Consider the following 11,644-nt stretch of genomic DNA (forward strand, 5'->3'; position numbering starts at 1 on the left):
ACAAAATTACGAAACTCCAAAACTGCAAAAATCCAGAACTCCAAAACTCCAAAGCTCTAAAACTCCAGACGTCCAATAATCCGAAACTCCGAAAGTCCAAAACTCCAAACATCCAAAACTCCAAAAATCCAATACTTAAAATTCGAAACTCCAAAACTCCGAAACTGCAAAACTCGAGAACTCCGAAACTCCAAAATTCCGAAACTCCTAAACTCCGAAACTCCGAAACTCCGAAAATCCGGAACTCCAAAACTCCAAAAGTGCAAAAATCCAAAACTCCAAAGCTCTAAAACTCCAAAAGTCCAATAATCCGAAACTCCGAAAGTCCAAAACTAAAAAAATCCAAGACTCCAAAAATCCAAAACTCCAAAAATCCAAGACTCGAAAACTCCAAAACTCCAAAAATCCAAAACTCCAAAATTCGAAACTCGGAAACCACAAAACTCAGAAACTCCAAAACTCCGAACCTCCAAAATCTCCAAAGCTCCACAACCCCGAATCTCCAAAACTCTGAAACTCCAAAAATCCATACCTCCAGAATCCAAAATTCTAAAACTCCAAAACTACAAAACTACAAAATATTGGAAAAACAAAACCCCAAATCTCCAAAAATCCATACCTCCAAAACTCCAAGAATCCAAAACTCCGAAACTCCAAAACTCCAAAAGTGCAAAAATCCAAAACTCCAAAGCTCTAAAACTCCAAAAATCGAAAAATCCGAAGCTCCAAAAATTCCGAAACTCGGAAACTCCAAAACTCGGAAACTCCAAAACTCCGAACCTCCAAAATCTCCAAAACTCCATAACCCCGAATCTCCAAAACTCCGAAAACTCCAAAATTCCATACCTCCAAAATCCAAACTTCTAAAAGTCCAAAACTACAAAACTACAAAATTCTGGAACAACAAAACCCCGAATCTCTAAAAATCCATACCTCCAAAACTCCGAAACTCCAAAACTCCAAAAGTGCAAAAATCCAAAACTCCAAAACTCAAAAATCCAAAACTCGGAAACTCCAAAACTCGGAAACTCAAAAACTCCGAACCTCCAAAATCTCCAAAACTCCACAACCCCGAATCTCCAAAACTCCGAAAACTCCAAAATTCCATACCTCCAAAATCCAAACTTCTAAAACTCCAAAACTATAAAACTACAAAATTCTGGAACAACAAAATCCGAATCTCCAAAAATCCATACCTCCAAAACTCCGAAACTCCAAAACTCCAAAAGTGCAAAAATCCAAAACTCCGAAACTCCAAAACTCCGAAACTCCGAAAATCCAAAACACCAAAACTCCAAAACTCTCAAAAACTCCAAAACTCCAAAACTCCAAAACTACAAAATTACGAAACTCCAAAACTGCAAAAATCCAGAACTCCAAAACTCCAAAGCTCTAAAACTCCAGACGTCCAATAATCCGAAACTCCGAAAGTCCAAAACTCCAAACATCCAAAACTCCAAAAATCCAATACTTAAAATTCAAAACTCCAAAACTCCGAAACTGCAAAACTCGAGAACTCCGAAACTCCAAAATTCCGAAACTCCTAAACTCCGAAACTCCGAAAATCTGGAACTCCAAAACTCCAAAAGTGCAAAAATCCAAAACTCCAAAGCTCTAAAACTCCAAAAGTCCAATAATCCGAAACTCCGAAAGTCCAAAACTAAAAAAATCCAAGACTCCAAAAATCCAAAACTCCAAAAATCCAAGACTCGAAAACTCCAAAACTGCAAAAATCCAAAACTCCCAAATTCCGAAACTCAGAAACTCCAAAACTCCGAACCTCCAAAATCTCCAAAACTCCACAACACCGAATCTCCAAAACTCCGAAAACTCCAAAATTCCATACCTCCGAAATCCAAACTTCTAAAACTCCAAAACTACAAAACTACAAAATTCTGGAACAACAAAATCCCGAATCTCCAAAAATCCATACCTCCAAAACTCCGAAACTAAAAAACTCCAAAAGTGCAAAAATCCAAAACTCCAAAACTCAAAAACTCCAAAACTCCAAAAATCCAAAACTCCAAAACTCCAAAACTCCGAAACTCCGAAAATCGAAAACACCAAAACTCCAAAACTCGGAAACTCCAAAACTCCAAAACTCCAAAACTACAAAATTACGAAACTCCAAAACTGCAAAAATCGAGAACTCCAAAACTCCAAAGCTCTAAAACTCCAGACGTTCAATAATCCGAAACTCCGAAAGTCCAAAACTCCAAACATCCAAAACTCCAAAAATCCAAAACTTAAAATTCGAAACTCCAAAACTCCAAAACTCCGAAACTGCAGAACTCCAAAACTCCGAAACTCCAAAATTCCGAAACTCCAAAACTCCGAAACTCCAAAGCTCTAAAACTCCAAAACTCCAAAACTCCAAAAATCCAAAACTCCAAAATTCCGAAACTCGGAAACTCCAAAACTCGGAAACTCCAAAACTCCGAACCTCCAAAACTCCAAAACTCCACAACCCCTCAAAACTCAAAACCTCCAAAAATCCAAAACACCAAAACTCCAATGCTTTAAAAATCCAAAACTCCAAAAATCCAAAATTCCAAAAATTGAAAACTCCACAAGTCCGAAACTCCGAAACTCTGAAACTCCAAAACTCCGAAACTCACAAACTCCGAAACTCCGCAACCCCGAATCTCCAAAACTCTGAAACTCCAAAACTCCGAAACTCCAAAAATCCAGAACTCCAAAATTCCAAAGCTGGAAAACTCCAAATGTCCAATAATCCGAAAGTCCAAAACTCAAACAATCCAAAACTCCAAAAATCCAAAACTCCAAAAATCCAAAACTCCAAAATTCTGAAACTCGGAAACTCCAAAACTCGGAAACTCCAAAACTCCGCACCTCCAAAACTCCAAAACTCCACAACCCCTCCAAACACAAAACCTCCAAAAATCCAAAACACCAAAACTCCAATGCTTTAAAAATCCAAAACTCCAAAAATCCAAAACTCCAAAAATCGAAAACTTAAAAACTCCAGAACTCCAAAACTCCGAAACTCCGAAAATCCAAAACACCAAAACTCCAAAACTCTGAAACTCCAAAACTCCAAAACTCCAAAACTCCAAAACTACAAAATTACGAAACTCCAAAACTGCAAAAATCCAAAACTCCAAAATTCCGAAACTCGGAAACGCCAAAACTCCGAAACTCCGAAACTCCGAAAATCCAGAACTCCAAAACTCCAAAGCTCTAAAACTCCAGACGTCCAACAATCCGAAACTCCGAAAGTCCAAAACTCCAAAACTCCGAAACTGCAGAACTCCAAAACTCCGAAACTCCAAAATTCCGAAACTCCAAAACTCCGAAACTCCAAAGCTCTAAAACTCCAAAACTCCAAAAATCCAAAACTCCAAAATTCCGAAACTCGGAAACTCCAAAACTCGGAAACTCCAAAACTCCGAACCTCCAAAACTCCACAACTCCACAACCCCTCAAAACTCAAAACCTCCAAAAATCCAAAACACCAAAACTCCAATGCTTTAAAAATCCAAAACTCCAAAAATCCAAAACTCCAAAAATTGAAAACTCCACAAATCCGAAACTCCGAAACTCCGCAACCCCGAATCTCCAAAACTCTGAAACTCCAAAACTCCGAAACTCCAAAAATCCAGAACTCCAAAATTCCAAAGCTGTAAAACTCCAAATGTCCAATAATCCGAAAGTCCAAAACTCAAACAATCCAAAACTCCAAAAATCCAAAACTCCAAAAATCCAAAACTCCAAAATTCCGAAACTCGGAAACTCCAAAACTCGGAAACTCCAAAACTCCGAACCTCCAAAACTCCACAACCCCTCCAAACACAAAACCTCCAAAAATCCAAAACACCAAAACTCCAATGCTTTAAAAATCCAAAACTCCAAAAATCCAAAACTCCAAAAATCGAAAACTTAAAAACTCCAAAACTCCAAAACTCGGAAACTCCAAAACTCCAAAAGTGCAAAAATACAAAACTCCAAAACTCAAAAACTCCGAAACTCCAAAAATCCAAAACTCCAAAGCTCCAAAACTCCGAAACTCCGAAAATCCAAAACACCAAAACTCCAAAACTCTGAAACTCCAAAACTCCAAAACTCCAAAACTCCAAAACTACAAAATTACGAAACTCCAAAACTGCAAAAATCCAAAACTCCAAAATTCCGAAACTCGGAAACTCCAAAAGTCCGAAACTCCGAAACTCCGAAAATCCAGAACTCCAAAACTCCAAAGCTCTAAAACTCCAGACGTCCAATAATCCGAAACTCCGAAAGTCCAAAACTCCAAACATCCAAAACTCCAAAAATCCAAAACTTAAAATTCGAAACTCCAAAACTCCAAAACTCCGAAACTGCAAAACTCCAAAACTCCGAAACTCCAAAATTCCGAAACTCCAAAACTCCGAAACTCCGAAAATCCGGAACTCCAAAACTCCAAAACTCCAAAAATCCAAAACTCCAAAATTCCGAAACTCGGAAACCACAAAACTCAGAAACTCCAAAACTCCGAACCTCCAAAATCTCCAAAGCTCCACAACCCCGAATCTCCAAAACTCTGATACTCCAAAAATCCATACCTCCAGAATCCAAAATTCTAAAACTCCAAAACTACAAAACTACAAAATATTGGAAAAACAAAACCCCAAATCTCATAAATCCATACCTCCAAAACTCCAAGAATCCAAAACTCCGAAACTCCAAAACTTCAAAAGTGCAAAAATCCAAAAATCCAAAGCTCTAAAACTCCAAAAATCGAAAAATCCGAAGCTCCAAAAATTCCGAAACTCGGAAACTCCAAAACTCGGAAACTCCAAAACTCCGAACCTCCAAAATCTCCAAAACTCCACAACCCCGACTCTCCAAAACTCCGAAAACTCCAAAATTCCATACCTCCAAAATCCAAACTTCTAAAAGTCCAAAACTACAAAACTACAAAATTCTGGAACAACAAAACCCCGAATCTCCAAAAATCCATACCTCCAAAACTCCGAAACTCCAAAACTCCAAAAGTGCAAAAATCCAAAACTCCAAAACTCAAAAATCCAAAACTTGGAAACTCCAAAACTCGGAAACTCAAAAACTCCGAACCTCCAAAATCTCCAAAACTCCACAACCCCGAATCTCCAAAACTCCGAAAACTCCAAAATTCCATACCTCCAAAATCCAAACTTCTAAAACTCCAAAACTATAAAACTACAAAATTCTGGAACAACAAAATCCGAATCTCCAAAAATCCATACCTCCAAAACTCCGAAACTCCAAAACTCCAAAAGTGCAAAAATCCAAAACTCCAAAACTCAAAAATCCAAAACTCGGAAACTCCAAAACTCGGAAACTCAAAAACTCCGAACCTCCAAAATCTCCAAAACTCCACAACCCCGAATCTCCAAAACTCCGAAAACTCCAAAATTCCATACCTCCAAAATCCAAACTTCTAAAACTCCAAAACTATAAAACTACAAAATTCTGGAACAACAAAATCCGAATCTCCAAAAATCCATACCTCCAAAACTCCGAAACTCCAAAACTCCAAAAGTGCAAAAATCCAAAACTCCGAAACTCCAAAACTCCGAAACTCCGAAAATCCAAAACACCAAAACTCCAAAACTCCAAAACTCCAAAACTACAAAATTACGAAACTCCAAAACTGCAAAAATCCAGAACTCCAAAACTCCAAAGTTCTAAAACTCCAGACGTCCAATAATCCGAAACTCCGAAAGTCCAAAACTCCAAACATCCAAAACTCCAAAAATCCAATACTTAAAATTCGAAACTCCAAAACTCCGAAACTGCAAAACTCGAGAACTCCGAAACTCCAAAATTCCGAAACTCCTAAACTCCGAAACTCCGAAAATCCGGAACTCCAAAACTCCAAAAGTGCAAAAATCCAAAACTCCAAAGCTCTAAAACTCCAAAAGTCCAATAATCCGAAACTCCGAAAGTACAAAACTAAAAAAATCCAAGACTCCAAAAATCCAAAACTCCAAAAATCCAAGACTCGAAAACTCCAAAACTGCAAAAATCCAAAACTCCAAAATTCCGAAACTCAGAAACTCCAAAACTCGGAAACTCCAAAACTCCGAACCTCCAAAATCTCCAAAACTCCACAACACCGAATCTCCAAAACTCCGAAAACTCCAAAATTCCATACCTCCAAAATCCAAACTTCTAAAACTCCAAAACTACAAAACTACAAAATTCTGGAACAACAAAATCCCGAATCTCCAAAAATCCATACCTCCAAAACTCCGAAACTAAAAAACTCCAAAAGTGCAAAAATCCAAAACTCCAAAACTCAAAAACTCCAAAACTCCAAAAATCCAAAACTCCAAAACTCCAAATCTCCGAAACTCCGAAAATCCAAAACACCAAAACTCCAAAACTCTGAAACTCCAAAACTCCAAAACTCCAAAACTACAAAATTATGAAACTCCAAAACTGCAAAAATCGAGAACTCCAAAACTCCAAAGCTCTAAAACTCCAGACGTTCAATAATCCGAAACTCCGAAAGTCCAAAACTCCAAACATCCAAAACTCCAAAAATCCAAAACTTAAAATTCGAAACTCCAAAACTCCAAAACTCCGAAACTGCAGAACTCCAAAACTCCGAAACTCCAAAATTCCGAAACTCCAAAACTCCGAAACTCCAAAGCTCTAAAACTCCAAAACTCCAAAAATCCAAAACTCCAAAATTCCGAAACTCGGAAACTCCAAAACTCGGAAACTCCAAAACTCCGAACCTCCAAAACTCCAAAACTCCACAACCCCTCAAAACTCAAAACCTCCAAAAATCCAAAACTCCAATGCTTTAAAAATCCAAAACTCCAAAAATCCAAAACTCCAAAAATTGAAAACTCCACAAGTCCGAAACTCCGAAACTCTGAAACTCCAAAACTCCGAAACTCACAAACTCCGAAACTCCGCAACCCCGAATCTCCAAAACTCTGAAACTCCAAAACTCCGAAACTCCAAAAATCCAGAACTCCAAAATTCCAAAGCTGTAAAACTCCAAATGTCCAATAATCCGAAAGTCCAAAACTCAAACAATCCAAAACTCCAAAAATCCAAAACTCCAAAAATCCAAAACTCCAAAATTCCGAAACTCCAAAATTCCGAAACTCCAAAACTCCGAAACTCCAAAGCTCTAAAACTCCAAAACTCCGAAACTCCAAAACTCCAAAAATCGAAAACTTAAAAACTCCAGAACTCCAAAACTCCGAAACTCCAAAACTCCAAAAGTGCAAAAATACAAAACTCCAAAGCTCAAAAACTCCGAAACTCCAAAAATCCAAAACTCCAAAGCTCCAAAACTCCGAAACTCCGAAAATCCAAAACACCAAAACTCCAAAACTCTGAAACTCCAAAACTCCAAAACTCCAAAACTACAAAATTACGAAACTCCAAAACTGCAAAAATCCAAAACTCCAAAATTCCAAAACTCGGAAACTCCAAAACTCCGAAACTCCGAAACTCCGAAAATCCAGAACTCCAAAACTCCAAAGCTCTAAAACTCCAGACGTCCAATAATCCGAAACTCCGAAAGTCCAAAACTCCAAACATCCAAAACTCCAAAAATCCAAAACTTAAAATTCGAAACTCCAAAACTCCAAAACTCCGAAACTGCAAAACTCCAAAACTCCAAAACTCCAAAATTCCGAAACTCCAAAACTCCGAAACTACAAAATTACGAAACTCCAAAACTGCAAAAATCCAGAACTCCAAAACTCCAAAGCTCTAAAACTCCAGACGTCCAATAATCCGAAACTCCGAAAGTCCAAAACTCCAAACATCCAAAACTCCAAAAATCCAATACTTAAAATTCGAAACTCCAAAACTCCGAAACTGCAAAACTTGAGAACTCCGAAAATCGAAAACTTAAAAACTCCAAAACTCCAAAACTCCGAAACTCCAAAACTCCAAAAGTGCAAAAATACAAAACTCCAAAACTCAAAAACTCCGAAACTCCAAAAATCCAAAACTCCAAAGCTCCAAAACTCCGAAACTCCGAAAATCCAAAACACCAAAACTCCAAAACTCTGAAACTCCAAAACTCCAAAACTCCAAAACTACAAAATTACGAAACTCCAAAACTGCAAAAATCCAAAACTCCAAAATTCCGAAACTCGGAAACTCCAAAACTCCGAAACTCCGAAACTCTGAAAATCCAGAACTCCAAAACTCCAAAGCTCTAAAACTCCAGACGTCCAATAATCCGAAACTCCGAAAGTCCAAAACTCCAAACATCCAAAACTCCAAAAATCCAAAACTTAAAATTCGAAACTCCAAAACTCCAAAACTCCGAAACTGCAAAACTCCAAAACTCCGAAACTCCAAAATTCCGAAACTCCAAAACTCCGAAACTCCGAAAATCCGGAACTCCAAAACTCCAAAAATCCAAAACTCCAAAAATCCAAAACTCCAAAATTCTGAAACTCGGAAACTCCAAAACTCGGAAACTCCAAAACTCCGAACCTCCAAAACTCCAAAACTCCACAACCCCTCCAAACACAAAACCTCCAAAAATCCAAAACACCAAAACTCCAATGCTTTAAAAATCCACTCCAAAAATCCAAAACTCCAAAAATCGAAAACTTAAAAACTCCAAAACTCCAAAACTCCGAAACTCCAAAACTCCAAAAGTGCAAAAATACAAAACTCCAAAACTCAAAAACTCCGAAACTCCAAAAATCCAAAACTCCAAAGCTCCAAAACTCTGAAACTCCGAAAATCCAAAACACCAAAACTCGAAAACTCTGAAACTCCAAAACTCCAAAACTCCAAAACTCCAAAACTCCAAAACTACAAAATTACGAAACTCCAAAACTGCAAAAATCCAAAACTCCAAAATTCCGAAACTCGGAAACTCCAAAAGTCCGAAACTCCGAAACTCCGAAAATCCAGAACTCCAAAACTCCAAAGCTCTAAAACTCCAGACGTCCAATAATCCGAAACTCCGAAAGTCCAAAACTCCAAACATCCAAAACTCCAAAAATCCAAAACTTAAAATTCGAAACTCCAAAACTCCAAAACTCCGAAACTGCAAAACTCCAAAACTCCGAAACTCCAAAATTCCGAAACTCCAAAACTCCGAAACTCCGAAAATCCGGAACTCCAAAACTCCAAAACTCCAAAAATCCAAAACTCCAAAATTCCGAAACTCGGAAACCACAAAACTCAGAAACTCCAAAACTCCGAACCTCCAAAATCTCCAAAGCTCCACAACCCCGAATCTCCAAAACTCTGAAACTCCAAAAATCCATACCTCCAGAATCCAAAATTCTAAAACTCCAAAACTACAAAACTACAAAATATTGGAAAAACAAAACCCCAAATCTCATAAATCCATACCTCCAAAACTCCAAGAATCCAAAACTCCGAAACTCCAAAACTCCAAAAGTGCAAAAATCCAAAAATCCAAAGCTCTAAAACTCCAAAAATCGAAAAATCCGAAGCTCCAAAAATTCCGAAACTCGGAAACTCCAAAACTCGGAAACTCCAAAACTCCGAACCTCCAAAATCTCCAAAACTCCACAACCCCGACTCTCCAAAACTCCGAAAACTCCAAAATTCCATACCTCCAAAATCCAAACTTCTAAAAGTCCAAAACTACAAAACTACAAAATTCTGGAACAACAAAACCCCGAATCTCCAAAAATCCATACCTCCAAAACTCCGAAACTCCAAAACTCCAAAAGTGCAAAAATCCAAAACTCCAAAACTCAAAAATCCAAAACTCGGAAACTCCAAAACTCCGAAACTCAAAAACTCCGAACCTCCAAAATCTCCAAAACTCCACAACCCCGAATCTCCAAAACTCCGAAAACTCCAAAATTCCATACCTCCAAAATCCAAACTTCTAAAACTCCAAAACTATAAACTACAAAATTCTGGAACAACAAAATCCGAATCTCCAAAAATCCATACCTCCAAAACTCCGAAACTCCAAAACTCCAAAAGTACAAAAATCCAAAACTCCAAAGCTCTAAAACTTCAGACGTCCAATAATCCGAAACTCCGAAAGTCCAAAACTCCAAACATCCAAAACTCCAAAAATCCAATACTTAAAATTCGAAACTCCAAAACTCCGAAACTGCAAAACTTGAGAACTCCGAAACTCCAAAATTCCGAAACTCCTAAACTCCGAAACTCCGAAATTTCGGAACTCCAAAACTCCAAAAGTGCAAAAATCCAAAACTCCAAAGCTCTAAAACTCCAAAAGTCCAATAATCCGAAACTCCGAAAGTCCAAAACTCCAAAAATCCAAGACTCCAAAAATCCAAAACTCCAAAAATCCAAGACTCGAAAACTCCAAAACTGCAAAAATCCAAAACTCCAAAATTCCGAAACTCAGAAACTCCAAAACTCGGAAACTCCAAAACTCCGAACCTCCAAAATCTCCAAAACTCCACAACACCGAATCTCCAAAACTCCGAAAACTCCAAAATTCCATACCTCCGAAATCCAAACTTCTAAAACTCCAAAACTACAAAACTACAAAATTCTGGAACAAAATCCCGAATCTCCAAAAATCCATACCTCCAAAACTCCGAAACTAAAAAACTCCAAAAGTGCAAAAATCCAAAACTCCAAAACTCAAAAACTCCAAAACTCCAAAAATCCAAAACTCCAAAACTCCGAAACTCCGAAAATCCAAAACACCAAAACTCCAAAACTCTGAAACTCCAAAACTCCAAAACTCCAAAACTACAAAATTACGAAACTCCAAAACTGCAAAAATCGAGAACTGCAAAACTCCAAAGCTCTAAAACTCCAGACGTCCAATAATCCGAAACTCCAAAAGTCCAAAACTCCAAACATCCAAAACTCCAAAAATCCAAAACTTAAAATTCGAAAATCCAAAACTCCAAAACTCCGAAACTGCAGAACTCCAAAACTCCGAAACTCCAAAATTCCGAAACTCCAAAACTCCGAAACTCCAAAGCTCTAAAACTCCAAAACTCCAAAACTCCAAAAATCCGAAACTCCAAAATTCCGAAACTCGGAAACTCCAAAACTCGGAAACTCCAAAACTCCGAACCTCCAAAACTCCAAAACTCCACAACCCCTCAAAACTCAAAACCTCCAAAAATCCAAAACACCAAAACTCCAATGCTTTAAAAATCCAAAACTCCAAAAATCCAAAACTCCAAAAATTGAAAACTCCACAAATCCGAAACTCCGAAACTCTGAAACTCCAAAACTCCGAAACTCACAAACTCCGAAACTCCGCAACCCCGAATCTCCAAAACTCTGAAACTCCAAAACTCCGAAACTCCAAAAATCCAGAACTCCAAAATTCCAAAGCTGTAAAACTCCAAATGTCCAATAATCCGAAAGTCCAAAACTCAAACAATCCAAAACTCCAAAAATCCAAAACTCCAAAAATCCAAAACTCCAAAATTCCGAAACTCGGAAACTCCAAAACTCGGAAACTCCAAAACTCCGAACCTCCAAAACTCCAAAACTCCACAACCCCTCCAAACACAAAACCTCCAAAAATCCAAAACACCAAAACTCCAATGCTTTAAAAATCCAAAACTCCAAAAATCCAAAACTCCAAAAATCGAAAACTTAAAAACTCCAAAACTCCAAAACTCCGAAACTCCAAAACTCCAAAAGTGCAAAAATACAAAACTCCAAAACTCAAAAACTCCGAAAC

The sequence above is a fragment of the Amblyomma mixtum genome, unplaced genomic scaffold (genome assembly GCF_055824585.1).
Source record: "Amblyomma mixtum isolate Tamu unplaced genomic scaffold, ASM5582458v1 scaffold_12, whole genome shotgun sequence".
NCBI classification, from domain to species: Eukaryota; Metazoa; Arthropoda; class Arachnida; order Ixodida; family Ixodidae; genus Amblyomma; species Amblyomma mixtum.